Raw genomic sequence first — 18,686 nt, 5'->3', positions numbered from 1 at the left:
CTTTGATGGTCTGTTAGTAATGGGGAGCTGATGACAAATTTCTGGAACACAGAAAAGGTACTCTACAGCCTGTCAAGGTCTGGCCTATTTATCATCAGAGAACATGAATAAAGGCCAGATTTTTACATTGAAAGGTATGATTCTACTTAGGCTTGAAATACATTTTGATTGTTATAAAATTGTTACTGCATAGTCTTATAGGTAGCAAAGTGTTTCAAATACTATACCTTCAATTTATTAAGCCTAAACTGTCTTTTACCAGAGTACTCTGTAAGACTAGAATTCTTATGTGATAAAGGGTTTTGTGTGTGTATGTGTGTATGCGTTCTGTTGCTTGAACTCTGGGCCTGTGCGCTGCCTCTGAGCTCTTCAGCTCAAGTCTGTGAGCCACCGGCGCCCAGCTTGTGATAAAATTTTGATCCATCACGGAACATCAGTGCCTAGTAAGAAATGAAAACATTCTTGTAATTTGCAAAGTTGGCTAAAATGATCTGTCTGCATCATTTGTCAAGATGAGGAAAAGAATAATTCATTTCACAAGCAGAAGCCATAAATCATCTGTAATGTTCCCACTCTAAGACACAATTTTCTAACAGGGACCTTTTAAATAATAATAAAACAATGGACATCATTTATGAAATATATGCCCAAACCAGGCTATTGTGTTTTACCTTCTTTGGTACTCACAACCTGTTGATTGGGTAGTTCTGTTACTTTTCTTATTTGTCTGGTTCTGAGATGAACAAAATCTGCCTGAGGTCAGACACAGTCATTTAAATTGCACACTTAGTAAATTGTAGGGGCAAAATTTGACTATAGGCAGGCAGACTCTAGAGGCCAGCCTCTCAACCACTTTGCAAAACCATCTCTTAACTGGGTGAGGTTTTAAACTGTTACCATAAGTTTGGCACACACATAAAAAGCTTCATTTCTCTAGAAATTCTAAATATGGAACATTTCATTATTTTATTCCCTTGTAGTGGCAAGTCATTTAGGTACTCACTGTACCTAATTTACCCCAGGCAGGTCAGGATTAAAAGACATTCAGGAACTCAGTTTAGTTCTACTCATGAAGCAGCACTAATTACCCTTTTTGCATGTTCATTACATAGCATCAGTTACAACATTATCGTAGCCATCGTCTTTCAACTATTTCAAAATAATTTCAAAAGCAATTTGTAAATAAGTATGCGAATAGAGCCTTGCAGTTTCAGTAATGTATGTCTTGAAAATGCATTCATAACCAAAGATGAACAATTTTCTTTTCTTCTTACATTAGTATACTCAAATGCAATCAAATATTTTTTAATATAACAATTTCTCATTGAGGATGTTAACGTGTTAGTTGTTTATTTACTTGGAATATCTATGTTTTGTGTTTCCTTCATCAATGTAAGTGGTAATTTCTTGCAATTGTCCATGTGCCTACTTTTCTTTTACTTATTTTAGTTTTTTTAAAATTTCATTGTAAAGTTGATGTACTGATGGATTAGTCATCTAAGTCAGGCAATGAGTACATTTCTTTTTAAACAGTGTCACCCTTTCCCTCATTTTCCCTGAGTTTTTCCCTCCAGACCTCCCTCCCCTCCAAATTGTATAGTTCATTTCCAACATAGTGGGTAGTATCACTGGCTGAATTGGTTCACCCTTTTTTCCACCATTTGTATGATTTCCCTTCCCATCCACCTTTTCTTTTTTTAACTGTATTTTTTAAAAATATCTTTTCTTTTTTGCTACAGGAGATGGAATTCGGGACATTGCTCTTGCTAGGCAAGCTCATTGCCACTGAATTATATCCCAGCCCTATGTGGTTACTTTGAAAAGCTTTCTTGCCTTTCTAAAATTTGCATCTAACATAGTTTGAACTGGGAAACCAGTTTTTTTTTAAATCAACTGTATGTAAAAGGAAGAACAGGTATTATAGAAGTTTACCCAGGAGCTCTAATTTTGGGCTTTGTGGTACAATGTTTATTATTCAGAGGCTTTTAAAATACTTTTTTATGTTCAGTTGTGTTTGAGCATCATTATAAAGAAGTAGCCATCACACACTGAGGTGTTACAATCTTCAGAGTCCTTGGCTGACTCAATCCTTCTCTCTAACTCAGTCTCTAATTTCAAAGTAAAGATACATAAAGGTACCATTTCAGAGTGTTTATGTGCCTAGAGAGAAACAGTTACTCGGATCAAGTTTGGGGATGTAAAAGACAAATGAAGCACTGAGTGGCAAAAAATTAAACTCTTGGCTCTTTACTAACTAGTTATAAAATCCTAAGCAAAGAATTAATTTTTATGGTTATTTTAAGGAAATTTTAAGAACTCTGATTAGTCTGGACATGAAGATGGTGACTTATACTGTAATTAATGAATTCAACTTTACATACTGCAGTTTCTCCTTGAGATGTATTATACAAACTATCACAGATATGTACATACAGAATGTTCAGTTTTTCATATTTGGGAAAATATTTTTACAAAATATTCTGCAGGCAGGGAATTAGGAGAAAATAAGCAATCAGTGGAAGTGGGCATAAGTATTGGTCATGGGAGGGTTTACATGATTAAAGCACCTCTTAGGGGAAAAAAAGATATGATGTAAAACAAAGGCATTCTATCAGTTTTTCTGTTGCACTTAAGAAAAAGTTAACAATGAAATATTTGGAGACATACAAAAGACTGTAAAAGAAACTATAACAAGGGGCCGGGAGTTTGGCCTAGTGGTTAAAGTGCTTGCCTAGCATGCATGAAGACCCAGGTTTGATTCCTTGGTACCACATACATACAAAAAAGCTGGAAGTGGTGCTGAGGCTTAAGTGGTAGAGCTCTAGCCTAGGACTGGCAGAAAACACCAAACAAACAAGAAACTATAACAAATATTATATTACTGTACTAGCCAGTTTAGGAATCTACCTAGCACTGACAATGAGCCAAAGCCTCAGAAGCCAAGTCTGATTCTTTCCTTCTAAGCAAAGGCAGCACAATCCTCAATCTAATCTTTTCCATTTCAAGGTTCCTACAGATTTATACTGTATTCTATGCAGTCATCCTAACAAAGCATTGCACTTAAAAATTAATATTTTTGTGGGTAATAGGGCTTGAACTAGGCTTGAGCATTGTCCCCGAGCTTTCACCTCAATGCTACAGCCCTAGCCTGGCCCTGGGCGTTGTCAGTGGGCTCTTCAGCTCAAGGCTACCACCCTACCCTTTAGCCAAGCTCCACTTCCCCTGTTTAAGTGGAGATAAGAGTCTCAGATCCTTCTGTGCCTGGGCTGGCTTTGAACCTTGATCCTCACATCTCAGCCTCCTGAGTAGCTAGGACTACAAGCGTAAGCCACCATGCCGGCTTGTTCCAGGGCTTTTTACTTAAGGCTAGCACTTTACCACTAGAGCCACAGCTCCAGTTCCATCTAGCATTTTTGATGATTAACTGGAATTAAGAGTCTCATGCAAGTGGGGTGTTGGTGGTTCATGCCTACAATCTTAGCTTCTCAGGAGGCTGAGATCTAAGGATCATGGTTCAAAGCCAGCTGAGGCAGGAAAGTTCATGGGAGTGTTATCTCCAATTAACCACCAGAAAATCAGAAGTGGGCTGTGTCTTGAGGTGGTAGAGCAGCAGCCTTGAGCTGAAGAGCTCTGGGACAGCACCCAGGCTCAGAGTTCAAACTCCACAACTGAGGAAAAGAAAAAGAGAAAAACCGAAAGAGAAAGAGGAAGGAAGGAAGGAAGGAAGGAAGGAAGGAAGGAAGGAAGGAAGGAAGGAAGGAAGGAAGGAAGAACGGAAGGAAATCATGCGTGGACTTTCTGCTCAGGTGGGCTTTGAACCACAATCTTCAGATATCAGCCTCCTGAGTAGCCAGGATTACAGGTGTGACTCAATGGCACCTGGTTTTAAGATTTCTCCTTTTTACATGGTTAAGGTCAGTAATTTTTAAAGAAAAAACCCATCCAAACATCAATACAAAAAATAACTTTTATTGCACTCTACAGAAGTGGAAGTTATTTTAGAAAACCTTAATGTTGGGCTGGGAGTTTGGCCTAGTGGTTAAAGTGCTCACCTAGCATGCACGAAGACCCGGGTTCGATTCCTTGGTACCACATATATAGAAAAAAGCCAGAAGTGGTGCTGAGGCTCAAGTGGTAGAGCGCTAGCCTTGAGAAAGTCCAAGGACAGTGCTCAGGCCCTGAGCTCAAGCCCAGGACTGGCAAAAAAAAAAAGAAAACCTTAATGTTATATATAGGCATATATATATATATGTAGACATGTATATCTTGGTAGTGTATCCCATTTTAACTAAACCCTAACAAACAAAAATGAGAGCTTTAAAAGTTGACTCATAATTTGAAAAAGTTTTAACACAGGGTATTGAGACAGTGTCTTACTGTGTTGCTCAGGATGGCTTGACCCTAGCTACACTTGGCTAAGCCTTCTGAGGGCTGGGACAAACATACCACCAGACCTGACTCACAAGGGCTCAACTCAATTGTTTGGTTTTCTTTTTTTTAATGTTTTCAGTTTCTGCTTGACAAAGCTTTATTTTATTTTTTGTTGGTTGTCAGACTTGAACTCTGGGCCTGGGCGCTGTTCCTGAGCTCTCCAGCTCAAGGCTACTGCCCGACCTCTTGAGCCACAGCACCACTTCTGGTTTTCTAGTGGTTAACTGGAGATGAGAGTCTCATGGATTTTAGTGCCTGGGCTGGCTTTGAACTGTGATCATCAGATCTCAGCCTCCTGAATAGCTAGGATTTCAGTCATGAGCCACTCCACCAGCAACAAGGCTTTTGAACAATTAATGCATACAAAGTTGAACAAAAATATAGCTTTAAGGAAATAGTTCCTTGCTAACCAAAAAGCAAAAACAAAGCAAGTCTCTCTCTCTCTCTCTCTCTCTCTCTCTCTCTCTCTATATATATATATATATATATATATATATATTTAACATATTACTATATTACCTTTATTCCTCGTAACTGAAACTATATATCATTTGTTCAACATCTCTCCATATCTCTCATTTTCTCCAACCACAGGTAAACATTCTACTTCCTATTTCTATAAGTATACCATTTTGGGATTCTACATATTACTAAGATCATAAAGCCTTCTCTTTCTGTGCCTGGCTCAGTTCATTTAACATGCCTTGTAGAGTAATCTATGTTGGTAAAATGACAGAATTCTCTTTTTATGTTGGAATAATATTCCATTGTATACATATAACACACTTTCTTTACACATTCATCTTTGAACATTTAGCCTGATTCCATGTCTTGGCTATTATGAATAATGTGCTATAGGAATTCAGGTTTTTGTTCTTTATTATTTTTACTTTGTCAGTCATGGGGCTTTAACTCTGGACCTGGGTGCTGTCGCTGAGCTCTTGGTTCTCAAGGCTAACACTATCACTTTAAGCCACAATGCCGCTCCCAAATTCAGGTGTTTCTTAGATAACTAATTTTCACCTCTTTGGTATACATAGCCACAAGTGGAATCACTGGTTTTCATGGTAGTTTTATTTCCAATTTTCTTGAGGAACTTCTATACTGTCTTTCCATAATGGCTGTACTAATTTATATTCCTAACAACAATATACAAGAGCTCCCTTACCTTCACATCTTTTTTGTATGTGTATTCCTTGAATTCAGGGCTCAGGCAGGTTCCCAAGCTTTTGTGTTCAAAGTTAGTGATCTATCACTTGAGCTATATATCTACTCTTGGCTTTCTAATGGGTTAATTGCAGATAAGCATCTGCCTGGGCTGGTTACCATTTCAGCCTCAAATGTCAGACTCTTGCTTAATTGGGACTATAGTCATGAGTAACTGCTGAGTGGCAACACTTACCTTTTTTTTTTTAACAGCCCTCTAATGGGTATGAGTTGATATTTCATTGTGATTTTAATTTTAACTGCCTGTTGGTTCTTTGTTTCATTTGGAGTAATACCTCTTTGGGTGTTTTTTGCCCATTTTTTAATTTTGTTTATTTATTTTCTTGCTATTCAGTTGTTTGAGATCCAGATATACTTTGGATATTAACCTCTTCTATTTTCTCCCAATCCATCGGTTGTTTCTTAACTTTGTTACTCTGTTTCCTTTGCTATGCAGAAGCTTGCCCCTCAATGGACAAACGAGTCAAAAAATGTGGCATATATACACAAAATGGAATTTTACACATTCATTAGAAGAAATGATATTGTATTATTTGCAAATAAACAGAAGGAGCTGGAAAAACTGTGTTAAGTGAATTAAGTCGGGCACAGAGAGACAAAAGTTGCAACTTTTCCTTTCTATGTAGAAGCTAGAATTAGTTTATAAACATGTAAGTAAATAAGTTAGGTGGTATGTACATGTATACAAATTGAAATATGGTAGATTCAAGGGAGAGTTCAAATAGTGTAATTCCTTAGGAATACACCTCAAGTTCAACAAAATACATTTGGAACCAGCTACTTTAAAAGGATTGAGGTAGGATCAAGGGGAGTGTGGTAGATGAATGGAGAATAGGAAGGGGGAGAACACAGCCAAGAATTCAATATAATCCTACAGGTGAAAGCCAAGGAAGGGGTGGGTTGAGAGGGATAAGTAAGAATGTTGAAAAGGGTGACATTGATCAAGATACATTGTATTCATAAACTGCTTTGTTAAATGATAGTTACTTTGTACAACTACTTAAACAAAAGAAAACTTAAAAAGTCACTGCCTAGTTCAATGCAGAAAACAGTAACTCTTTTGATTTTGTGTCATATTAAAAGTAAGTAGCTATCAATGTTGCTATTAAATTCAAATACAAAAAAAGACAAGCAATCTCTGAAACAGCTTTAGATGAAAGTGTGCTTTATATGAATATTGATATCCTATGGGGGAGATTCATACCTTACGGATTAAATGCTAAACAGAAGCATAGCCTCTCAAGTAGCAGGGACTTTCAAGCATGTGTCAGCATTGCCTGGTTATAAATTGTTTTCTACAGGTGAGTCTCCTATCCCTAATTTAGCAATTAAATCATAGTTTTCCTTTTGCAGCTAGGATTCAGTACCTATGTACTCTCATTTCTGTATCACAGTCATTATTAAAAAACAAAAACAAAAACAAAACTATGGGCTGGGAGTTTGGCCTAATGATAGATTGTTCGCCTAGCCTGAATGAAGCCCTGGCTTCAATTCCTCGGTACCAAATACACAGAAAAAGCCAGAGAGGGCACAATGGTTAAAGTGGCAGGGCACTAGCCATGAGCAAAAAGTGTCCAAGGACAGTGTCCAGGTCCCCAGTTCAAGCCCCAGGGCTGGCAAAAAGCAAAACAAAACAAAAACTATAAAGCTTTAAAATGTGGCTGATGTGGCTTGTCATGATTTTGTAAAATAGTGTAAGAATTTTCTTTTATAAATTCTGACCTGATTTAATGATATGAAGGTATCAGAGATATGATGGAAAATATGTCATTATACTTAAGCCTAAGTATTAGGCTATAAGATTTAGATCTAATGACAATACCAATAACTTATTCAAATGTTGCTCACTGAGGTCCCACAGGTACAAAAATGTCAAATTGTTTATAAAAATCTGACAGAGCAGTACTGCAAGCAACATAATTGCAGTAAAAAGTGCAAGCAAAGCAACTTTTTTTCAACTCTCTTATATGACTAGACTTTGGAACTTGCTAAACCCAACTCTATAATTTAGTATTCCAAGAACAGTATTCATTTACTTTATGCAAACAAAAATCAACACAAAAGTAAATGTATAGCGATGCTTCCCATGCATGAAGACCTGAGTTTGAGCGCCTAAGTTGTTCATTTTGTAGAATTTCACATGGTGTATATATTTTTTATTGTATCTCCATGGTGAAATCACAGGAGCATTTTAGGAGGAAGTATTCAGGAGAGATTTGAAGACTGGAATCAGTATACTCTAAGGAAAATTATATAAAAAAAACCTTTAAGAAAAGTTTCATAAAATCTGCTTCTCATAATGTGCTGCTCATAATTGGGACAAGTTTTTCTTTAGTTTATACTCAGGACAAAAATAACAAAAACAAAGTGAAGGACTGCTTGTCCATGGTTACAAACATGTATACATTATTATAATGTAAAATGATGCCTAACTTATTTTTTCAAATTAAGATAATGTTATGACTAGCAAGGGAAAACAAAATACAAAATGAGAAAATTGGAACCTAAAGCATTCAAGTTTCTGATGTTCAGCTCTCTGGTCTAAATTATTTCTGAGTGTATGTGAGAATTTTTATAATTCCATCCTTACCTAAAGCCTCTGAAAAATCAGAAAGGATGGTAAAAAAATCACTAGAAAGCAAGTGGTACAAAATATTGAAAGATTTATTTGATGATAATTATAAATTTCTTAAATACACAACCAAGTTTAAGAACCCTAGACAAGAGGAAAGATACTATGAGTTGAAAAGGTATTCATAGAAGCTAAGCTTGTAAGATTAACCTAATTTCCTTTTCTGGTATGGTTACTGGCCTAGAATATAAAGGAAACACTATACATGAAATATCCAAAATCAAAACCCTATGTTTTCCATTCTACTTCATATTACTAATGTCTTGGATGAGGACATTGATATATCTACCCAACTTGCAGATGACACATATATACAGAATGGACAGAAAATATACTCGCTAAAATGACTAAAAAATACTTGAACAGACTAGAACAGTAGACCAAATCTTTTTTTATTCTTTGGCCAGTAAAGCTTGAACTCGGGGCCTGAACACTGTCCTTGGGCTTTCTCAAGGCTAGTGCTCTACCACTTGAGCCACAGCGCCACTTTTGGCTTTCTCTGTATACATGGTACCAGGGAATCGAACCCAGGGCTTCATAGATGCTAGGCAAGCACTCTACTACTACGCCATGCTCCTGGCCCTGGATCAAATCTTAATAGAATGAAATATAATAGGGACAAATGTAAAATGCCTGATAGGGAAGTCATGGCTAAACAGAAAGCCTTCTTGTTTATTTCTAAAGTCAAAATCTCTCAAAAGCTGCTTCTATAACTGTAAAATGAAAGGATCAGATTTAGTTGAGCCCTTAGGTCTCTTCTTTAGTCAAAAAACCCTTATTGGTTGTCTATTTGTGTCAGGTAATGAAGAGAAGAAACGAATGAGAAAGGCACAACCTGGTACATGGGGCAAATGTATGAACAGGTCATTTCAGTACAATGTGATACTTTGAGAGAATGAAGCTCTTGGTATCCTGGAAGTATAAAGTCAAGTGTATAGAAGAGGAAGAAGAGGCTATGTTTGGAAAGGCTTCACTGAGTAGCTTGAAGTAGCAATAGAAAATTATACCAAGCTACAGAGAACTACAAAGGCTTGTAAATACTAGGTGAACTAGTTCAGTTTAATACCCTAAACTGGTACTTGTTGACAACAAATTTTTACTTACTTGTGGTTACTGTAAACTGTCTATACACAAGCTTTTGTCGATTAACAATAGGGCCACTTTCTGAGAAATATCTCAGAAATCACATGACTATATTGTCATATGACCATTGAAAAGTGACAGCTATGATATCACTCACCATGATAAAATCTTACATGTCCAATGTCATATTCATAGCTGGGTGTTGACCAAAAAAGTCATATGTGGTACATGACTGGTGTTCTTATGTGGAAAGAAGCTAGAAATCTAATTTTTTAATTAATTAAAAAAGTAGAGGGGCCGGGAGTTGGCCTAGTGGTAGAGTGCTTGCCTAGCATGCACGAAGACCCGGGTTCGATTCCTTGGTACCACATACTTAGAAAAAGCCGGAAGTGGTGCTGAGGCTCAAGTGGTAGAGCTCTAGCCTTGAGAAAAATCCAAGGACAGTGCTCAGGCCCTGAGCTCAAGCCAAGGACTGGCAAAAAAAGTAGAAAGTGTGATTTTTCTGCCCTAGGAATTCTAAAACTTGTATCTACATTATTTGAATTAATCAGATCTTTATTCATTTTCTAGCTGTTTTCTTCTTTCTTTTAATTTGATATATTTAAACCATATATATATATATATATATATATTTGTTGTTTAGGGCTGTGGGACTTGAACTCTGGGCCTGGGCATTGTCCCTGGGCTCTTCAGTTCAAGGCCAATGTCCTATCCCTGAGCCTCAGCACTGTTTCTGATTTTCCAGTGGTTAATTGGAGATAAGAGTCTCAGGGACTTTTTAATGTCCAGGCTGGCTTTGTTCCGTGATCTTCAGATCTCAGGTTCCTGAATAGCTAGGATTACAGGCATGAGCCACTGCACCCAGCTAAACCACTAGTATTTCTAAATGAAAACAAATTAAAACTTAGATCTATAGTTCAAGTAATAAAAATGAACATTTCATAAACTGAGTTCACATGTATTATAACAAACAAGCAACCATTCAAAAATCTACCAATTGCATCTGGCTTACTTCACTTAATATGATTTTTTTTAGTTTAATCATCTTTATTTCAAATATACTTTAAAAATCATAAATGGGGCTTTGTAATTCAACATTGAAACATTTTTTCTTCATCACTTTAGAATCTGGCAAGCAATTCCAGACCATGCTTTCTAAATCCAGTCTTCCATTGTTATTTTGCGGACTTCTGAGACCTAGAATTTAAGCTAATCCATTCTAAATGTGCATAAGCATTGTATACTTCTTGATAAGATTCTTTTTGGAAAAACATCCATCAAATACAAATAGTTTCTGTTCAAGGATCAGCAAGAGGGAATACTAATAAAACACATAAAGAAATCACTTATTCATTTTAAAAATAACAGAACCAGTGCTTTCTCTTCCATAAAAAAGAAAATGTAAAATTAAGTATTTGCAGACTCTGGTAATATCTTATTTCCTATGTAGGGCTCAATTGTACTTTTCTTTTATACTGCTACCATTGGGATTTCGTGAATAAAGCTCCCAAATGTTATTCCAAAGAGGAACCAGTTACTTTAGGGGAGGGAGAGGGGGTAATTTGTCAAATGTTTATTTTAAATAAAAAGTTCATGAAAATATAGGCTTATTTGTAAACCAACTTTGGGCACTACATGGATACTATTCATTATATTAAAAAAAGTTAAAACATACTTTCCTTTTTTGGAGAATTTTTTAACCTTGACTTTCAAGATCAACATTTGCTTTACTCATCTGATTATGACTAATTCAATATATAAGTATTCAATAAGCAAAATTTTTAATTCTATATTTCAGTGTATGAGTTCTTTTTCAAATAATCTTCACCCCTCAGAACAGACACCAGAGCAACACTCTCAGATAACATTACAATAAAGAAATGGAATGGACGGAGAGCAGAAGACAGGTATTCCCTCTGCCTGACAGTGAGGATACTTTGAACAACTTCATTCCTCTGAAGCTCCTCAAACTCAGAATGTTTCCATTTAACAAGTCCATATATTATTTAAAAAAATAAAAGTTTGGTCACTAGAAAAAGACGGGACAAAAGGTATTCCTTCTTCAACCCCAAACGACAACCGAGACAGCTCCAATCATTCCCTCCACTCCCCACAGAAACAGGGAAGTGGCAAGGGCTGAAGTCTTTAATCTGAAATCTCAGCTCCTAAAACATAGCTGCTATTTGCTCCAAGTCGCAGGTTTGTGTACTTTGTTCTGACACTCCCCCATTTACAAGTTTATTTCCATGCACATACACACACACACACACACACACACACACACTCTCTCTCATTCACTCTCAAGTAAGACACTTTTTTGTGTTTGTTGATAAATTATGAGGAATATGAACTAGGTGAATGCAGGGTTTCATAGGTGCTTTGTAATCATCAGAGTCACTTGAGTCCTTTTCTCCAAAAGCCTGAAATAAAATTGCACAACCAGGGATCATTACTTTCCCAGACGCTGTTCACAGGCTGCATACTGACGAAGGGCAGAGAAAAAGTCCTCGTAGCTTATGTTTAGGTGGGAAGGTAAAGAGACAGTTTTAGTCAATCTGATTTGCCAGGGAAGAAAGCCTAATGTGCTGTCCACAGGACCAAACTTCAATACCAAATCAGGATCAGGGAAACCATTCGTACTAAGTAAACTGTCTAACATAGCTACATCCAAGTCTGTGGATCTCTTTTGCTGCTTGGCTACAAACTGGCAGAAGTCTTGAGCAGCTCTCACAATATCTGCTTTTCCATCTTCTGGGGACCGCACTTCACTGCCCTATGGCAATTTAAAACCTGATCATCTTTTTAGTTACTATTTGCAAACTCTGTTGAATATTTGGAACAATCTAGGCCCAGAAGTTCCTGCTGCTCTTTTAAAATTTCATCCATCAATCTGGAATTATTTCTTTTGAAAATCCCTTGGTGGTCGTAGACGCTCACTTAGGAAATCTCCACGGCCATACACCACACCACGAGTCTCGCGATGTCCGAGAAGCTGGGCTCCGGCTGCTCCTCGGTGACCACCAGGCCCAGGTGTACCAGCAGCTTCTCCAGGGTCTGGCCACACGCCAGCGCAGCCGGGGGCGGGCAGCCACCGCAGGAACCAGGGAGGCCGGCCTCCGGGGCACTTGCGGAGCATGAAGCTGAGTAGCGCTAGGACCACGGCAGAGGCTGCACAGTAGCAGCACCGCCAGATCCAGTTCCAGGTGCCTAAGCACAGGCAGAGCCTCGAGGTGAGCACGCCACGCAGGCAGAGCAGCGCTTGCAGCTCCAGCCACACCAGCTTGTACACCCTCGTCACGCTCTGACTACCCGCAACTGCGGCGTCACAGATCTTTGTCCACCCCGGCTGTATGGCGAGGGCCATTGCCCTGCGTCCCCACAACCGAAGCCCTCGCCACTGCCAATACCTCACCTCGGCTCCACCGCCATCTTCACTTAATATGATTTTTTCTAAGTCTTTCTATTTCCTAACAAATGGGGCGATGTCATTCTTTCTGATAGCGTAGAATTCCATTGTGTACAAATACCACATCTTGTTGATCCACTCATCAACTGAGGGACATCTAGGTTGGTTCCATATCTTTGCTATGGTGAATAGTGCTGCAATGAACATTGTTGTGCTAGTGGGTTTAGTATGCCCTTGTTTCTGGATGGTTGGGTAAATGCCAAGTAGTGGAATTGCTGGGTCATAGGGGAGTTCTATGTTTAGCCTTTTGAGGCACTGCCATACGGCTTTCCATAGTGTTTGAATGAGTTTGCACTCCCACCAACAGTGTAGTAGTGATCCCTCCTGGCCACATCCCCTCCAGCATCTGTTATTATTCGTTTTCTTGATCCTGGCCATTCTAACTGGAGTGAGGTGGAATCTTAGAGTTGTTTTGATTTGCATTTCTTTTATGACCAGAGATGTTGAGTATTTCTTCATGTGTCTATAGGCCATTTTGGTTTCTTCTTCGGAGAAGACTCTCTTTAAGTCTTTGGCCCATCTTTTAATGGGATGGTTGTTACATTGGAGATTAGTTTTGGAGTGATTCAATTTTTTGGGCTGTTGACATATTTTAGATAAGAGGCCTTTGTCCATTGTAAGGTTGATGAAGATTTTCTCTGTAGGCTTCCTAATTAATTTACTAGCTATGTCCTTTGCCATACAGAAGCTCTGCAGTTTAATGCAGTCCCGCTTATCCAGCCTTTCTCTGATTTGTTGTGATTCTTGGTCCTTATTAAGAAAGTTTCGACCTGTGCCCAGGAGGCCTAGTGTATCTCCTATTCCTTCTTGTAAAGTTTTCAGTGTGTCAGCTTTTACCTCCAGGTCTTTGATCCATTTGGAGTGAATTCTAGTGCAGGGTGACAAAGAACGATCCAACTTTAGTTTTCTGCAGGTGCTTAACCAGTTCTGCCGTCACAACTTGTTGAAGAGGCTATCTTTCTTCCATTCTATTTTTTTGGCTCCCTTGTCAAAGATTAGGTGGCCATAGGTCTGTGGTTTAATATCTGGGTCCTCAGACCCATTGGTCTTCAGGCCTGTTCTTGTGCCAGTACCAAGACTCTGTAATAGAGTCTAAAGTTTGGTATTGAAATCTTCCTAAGCTCAACGGTTTCCCTCATTTGTCATAATCAGTAGAAACCTTGGGCTCTCATAGCAGAGATTTGCAATAGAACAAAACCTAGATACATAAGGCCATATAGTATGACACTAAATGAATGAACCTCTAGGATATAGAAACAAAAGTCATATAATGAGTGATTTTTGTCCTTAATGTACTATGTTATGTCTCATCTCTTTTGCTGTCCCTTGGTTATCTCATATTGTTACAGTATCTCACTTTGTTATCTGATAAATTGGATATATTTGTATTTGGTTATTTGAAATTGGATAGGGAAAGGGGGAAACAAGATGAGGGGTGGGGGTGGGGGGAGGGAAATGGGGACCAAGACATGAAAAAGGGTATCAATGTATGTGAAGTATGCACCTTCTATCTGGCAAATAAAATGTAACCCTTCTATTAATTACAATAAAAAATATATATACAGATATTATATATACAGATATTTTCATGAAACCTTTGTCTTTCAAGAAATTCAAAATGAAGCTAACCTATATAGATAAAAAAGACCAACTTTCTAGACAAATATTTAATTTTAATATCCCTATTACCAAAATAAAATTAAGAAACATTAATTTATTTAATGTTTAAGCACATTAAAATTATCTTGTCATTAAAAATGGATTCAGTTACTACATATACAGTTATTTTAGCAGTCTCATCACTTAATAAAAAAATCAGAAGTCTTTCAGACACACTATTTTTGTATCAATCAAAAACCTGATGAGCTTTCTGCTTTATAAAGTAAAATTTGCTTCTCAATTCTGTCAGCTCAAAATCTCAACATCTTCCCACATCCTGATATAATAATAGCTCCTAGATTTGAATAGCAATAGATACAAATGTGTATTAAGAGACAACAAGGATTAGGTTCTCCAAAAAGAACCTAGTTGTACTTTGCCTAGCTCACTGAAAAACCTAACTTTTTAAAATCTGCTACTGACATGGCTGACCGCTGTTGGAATTTAAGTTGATATTGGAGAACATGAGTGAGTGGTTTCACTCCATGTAATTACGGCACCATTATTTCCAATTTTAAACTCTGATGTTCATCATTCATTCCTTAGGGCAATCAGGACTTAAAATCATGGTGCACGTGCTTCAACCTATATTTTTAAAAAACCATTAAATATCTATGGTTTCAAAGAGCCAGAACTCAGAACTATCAGAACTATCAGAACTTCTGTTACCTAATCATTTAGCTATAATGTAGATCCTCTAATTTGGGGCTTGGTGTTTGTCTACCCTTTACTTGAAGGTTATCTGAAAACAAACAAACAAATAGGATCTGTAAGCCTTCTTTAAATAGAGAGGAATCAGTGTGCAGACTAAACCTATATCTGCCATCTACTTTATACTCAAACAACCAGAAACTCAAAGAGCCACCTACTTCATTAGTATATATTAATATTACTCATCCTTAATGACCCCATTTTCAAAGTTTTCATTATATTTTATGAAAAAAATCAAAACAATTGGGCAATACAGAAAAACTGATGAAGTCTTTTCTTTCATAATTTCTTAGGCTCTAATAAAAATGTGGTTGGCTCTGAAGAACTTTCTAGTCAGGTTGCAAAATTCTTGACAGATTCCTAAAGAAGTAAAAAGGTGCAAAGACATGGAGAAGGAAGAGTACAGAGTGAGTCAGCTGGAATAAAGCCAGCTGCAGTTGCTTAGGAAACATCTTTTTTTTCTTATATGAAGATAACTGACTACAAAGGACTGTGTAACAGGGAAATGCCCTGTAGTTTGCTGTTGTTTTATGATTTGTATCCCCATCTTGTACTTTTGCAGTAAGAAAAATATAAAAATAACAGGAGCAGATACATAGTGACAAGCAACAGAAAGAGGCATAGCAAAGAACAACTTGCCAGTATACAGAGATAGAGTGCTGGGATTCTAAGGTCCTTCAGGTGAACAGAATATGAACTGAGATAAGGTCTTAGCCAGTCATTAAAGTAAGAAGCTAATTAAAGGGTTTGATATGAGTAGATCTGATAGTAAACTAAGACCAACACTAAAATGCTCATTTTAAACAGGGAACCCGAAGGTTTCTAGTGCTATTAAAACACTGACTTGCCTTTTTTTGTGTGCCCACCGAGGCCAGGAAATAAAAAAAGAGGAAAGTGATAAACATACATATACAGAGAGAGAGAGAGAGAGAGAGAGAGAGAGAGAGAGAGAGAGAGAGAGAGAGAGAGAGAGAGAGAGAGAGAGAGAGGGAGAGAGAACAATAAAAACACTTGTTTTAGAGAACAAAACATCTGTTTACTTTTACAATCTTTTTAACTGTGTAGTTTTTTGGGCAACATTTGTTTGTTTGTTTTTGTACCAAGCCTGGGGCGTGAAATCAGGGTCTGGGCACTGTCCTTGGTCTTTCTCAAGGCTAGCACTTTACCACTAAGCAACAGCACAACTTCTGGCTTTTTCTGTGGATTGAAACTGGATTGACCCAAGGATTGAACTCTGGTCTTCATGCATGCTAGGCAAGAACTCTACCACTAGGCCATACTCCTGGCCCAAGTGTGTAGTTTTAAACTTTTAGTATTAAATACTGCATATTGGGAGCTAATGTGTTTAACACTAGTGCTATTTTTTAGGTATTATGTATACTACATATGTAATATGTGTCACTATTTTCTACATTCAAGTGCAAAAATTCCTCAGACGCTGTAACGTCAAGAAGCATCTTCAGCCTAGAAACAGTACTCAATCTGATGAAATAGTGTCTAACAGAAAAAAAAAAACAAACACCCGCTGACCTTTGAAACCCACAGTACCAAACCCATTCTCATAGTTCTATTTTAAGTCAATCACTTAAAATGGGAATGGTAAGAAATAAGTGCTATGTGAACATAAACTTGTCTTATTTTCCTAACTGCCATATTTTAACAGGCAGTAGAAAATAATCACTCAAATATCCCTGGATACAAGCCAATAATGGTTTACTAACAAAATTAAGAAAAAGCTGAGAATATGCCTACAATAATCATCTAATAGGAACTAACTACATACTTAAAATGTAAACTACTACTATTATTATCTTCTGAATGGCCATTTCAAGTTTTAAATACTATAAAAATTCTAGAAATAGAATATACCTCCAAATATTTACTGATTATTTTATTATTAATAATAAAGAGATGGTGATAGGTTTGTTAGCAATATTTGTTTTTTTTTTGCCAGTCATGGGCTTGAGCTCAGGGCCTGAGCACTGTCCTTGGACTTTCTCAAAGCTAGAGCTCTACCACTTGAGCCTCAGTACCACTTCCGGCTTTTTTCTATGTATGTGGTACCGAGGAATCGAACCCGGGTCTTCATGCATGCTAGGCAAGCACTTTAACCACTAGGCCAAACTCCTGACCCTTGTTCGCAATATTTGTTAATAAGCTTTAATAAAATTAGAGAAAATTTTGTGGTGAAATATAAATGTGTTTACACACAAGGTAAACTGCTAATCCTAACTCAATGTTTAAATAACAACCAAAATGATTTTGTAATTTTTGTAATATGAATTTTGTAATATACTTTTAGGCCATACTCCTAAAGGAAGTGTTTGATAATGTGTTTATTAATATCAAAACAAAATATAAACCATTTCCCTTTGCCAACTCAAGAATTCTAAACTAAAAGCATTCAAAACTGCACACTTGCAACATTTCATTCAGTAAATAAATGTACTAAAACAATTGCTCCAATTTGTCCAAGTAAGTTAGAATAAAAGTCACATTTATCAATGATTTAAAGCAATTTCTAGTAAAGTAAAAAAAATCAGTAGCAAATGTAAACATGCTAAATCACTTTGTAGCTTACTTTTCTTAGCATTGTTTTTATTTGCATATAGTAGTTGTACAAAAATCATGGGTTTCATTATATTATTTTTATTTAAAATTAAACAAATAAGATGTCAGGCAGCAGGCCATATTACAGATGCATTATCAAGTTAATATGGTTCTGTAAGTTATCTAAAACACCTGTAATCCTACCTACTCAGGAGGCTGAGATCTGAGGACTGTGGTTCAAAGCCAGCTAGGGCACTAAAGTCAATGAATCTCTTACCTCTAATTAACCACCAGAAAACCCCAGAAGTGGCCCTGTGGCTCAAGTGGTAGTGTGCTAGCCTTGAGCTAAAGAGCTCAGGGATGATGCCCAGGCCTACAGTTTAATAACAACAACAACAACAACAACAGTAATAATAATAACATAAAATAAAATAAAACTTAGGATCCAACCTTCCTTTAAAAAAAATTGTAGCCAGGCACGGTGGCTCATGCCTGGGAAGCTGAGATCTGAGGTTCAAAGCCAGCCCAGATACTAAAATAAAAAGTGAGGCTCTTACCTCCAATTAATCACTAGAAAACAGCAAGTGAGGTTGTAGCTCAAGAGGTGGTGGTAGCCTTGAGTTGAAGAGCTCAGGGACAGCTCCGAGGCCCAGAGTTCAAGCCCCATGACCCCTCCAAAATTTTAAATCTATCAATTCTATTATCAGTGAACTGAGTACGTGGACTCAAGATTCATTGCTTTTTTCCCTCTGAGTTCACTGCTCATTAACAAAAAATTCCAAGTAAACCATTCATTTTGTTTTTCAAATAAGGAAAATCTATTATCATGACTAATCTAAGATTCTAGTATAACTGGCAGCTTTCAAAATTATTCACCTTCTCCCTTAACAGCATGAATAATGGAAACGAAACACCTTTAGTAAGACT

General features: G+C 37.2%; 1 protein-coding gene and 1 pseudogene across 1 annotated transcript in view; both read right to left on the bottom strand.

The window, feature by feature from the left end:
* Positions 1–18,686, bottom strand: part of Wdr44 (WD repeat domain 44) — a 90,993-nt gene that overhangs the window by 56,111 nt on the left and 16,196 nt on the right. The gene's annotated exons all lie outside the window — the stretch shown is intronic.
* LOC150041397 (dehydrodolichyl diphosphate synthase complex subunit NUS1 pseudogene) lies at positions 11,823–12,737 on the bottom strand (annotated as a pseudogene).

Source organism: Megascapheus bottae, chromosome X, assembly GCF_031878675.1.
Source record: "Megascapheus bottae isolate mThoBot1 chromosome X, mThoBot2.hap1, whole genome shotgun sequence".
Lineage (NCBI taxonomy): Eukaryota > Metazoa > Chordata > Mammalia > Rodentia > Geomyidae > Megascapheus > Megascapheus bottae.
This window is presented reverse-complemented; position numbering and strand designations above follow the sequence as displayed.